The sequence below is a fragment of the Mandrillus leucophaeus genome, unplaced genomic scaffold (assembly GCF_000951045.1).
Source record: "Mandrillus leucophaeus isolate KB7577 unplaced genomic scaffold, Mleu.le_1.0 Scaffold1679, whole genome shotgun sequence".
Taxonomy (NCBI): domain Eukaryota; kingdom Metazoa; phylum Chordata; class Mammalia; order Primates; family Cercopithecidae; genus Mandrillus; species Mandrillus leucophaeus.
This window is the reverse complement of record NW_012101675.1, coordinates 51,333-52,368: the sequence shown is the minus strand read 5'-3', so window position 1 is coordinate 52,368 and position 1,036 is coordinate 51,333. Positions and strand designations below refer to the sequence as shown.

The window sequence follows — 1,036 nt, the reverse complement described above, 5'->3', positions numbered from 1 at the left end:
GGTATTTCTGAAGTCCGTAAATTTTGTCTTATATAATATATTAAATTTTATACCTATGCTTAGAACACACTGTGAAGTTTTATTTTTTTTTTCATTTTATTCCCCTCTCACATCTGTGTATTGTTTTTTAGCTGCACATTCTGTTGTTTAATCGATTTTCTGCTCATCATTTGGTTCTCTGTCTTTGGGACAGAATACTTACTATTCTTATATTCCTTACTAAATTAAGAGTATCTCCTTTTTATAGTCCCTCTCACTCTAGAGATCTGAAATGTCTTACTTTAGTATATCTTCTCTAAACACAGAAAGTGCGGTGCTCTCATTTCTATGCAGCAGAAACTCTTGTACTTATTTGTAAATAGCTCCTTGGAGAGTTAGTGTTGTATGAATATGTAGTTTTTCAACCTTAACCTTATAACTATAGCATAATCAGATTGTATGTGCCTTTTCCTTTGATAAATATGTTTGCTATCAGAAGTAGGGTTTTCAGAAAATAGCAGATTATTTATCTTTTTATCCCAGAATTCAGCTCAGCACTTGGTACATAGTTGGCCTTAAATTTTGGTCAACCTGTTATATGGTAGTCCCTTTGCAACTTACGATGTACTAACATTTTCTCACAGAAGCATCCCACAAGTCAGAACAGAGAGCTCTTAGAGGTGTCCCCTGTAAAAGGCTGCCCATAGGAATGAAATTTGTTCGAAGTCATTTTTCAATGGCTAGTGTCAATGCTGTAAGAGAACATCTGGGGGAGCCTGACAGTGGGATGAAACCCTTCTCACCATACAACCATGTTTTAAGAAGAGTCACTAAAATGTTAGTGTAAATCTGAAAAATCTAAAACCAGAATACTGCATCTTCTTGTGTGGCCCACTTGAACCTTGATAAGTCTCTGACATCCAATGGACCCTTGAGTGCCAGAAAGTCAGGAGACACCCGGAATCAGCCTGGTTCCTGAGAGGATCACCAGCAATGCCAGGCCCTGGGCTGCTCTGCCCAAGGCCTCCAGGGCACCAATAATTTTCTGCCCCAATTT

At 38.1% G+C, this 1,036-nt stretch overlaps 1 protein-coding gene across 1 annotated transcript in view; it reads left to right on the top strand.

Moving 5' to 3' along the window:
* LOC105537034 (phosphorylase b kinase regulatory subunit beta-like) overlaps positions 1–1,036 on the top strand; it is a 95,959-nt gene that overhangs the window by 51,992 nt on the left and 42,931 nt on the right. The window lies entirely within an intron of this gene.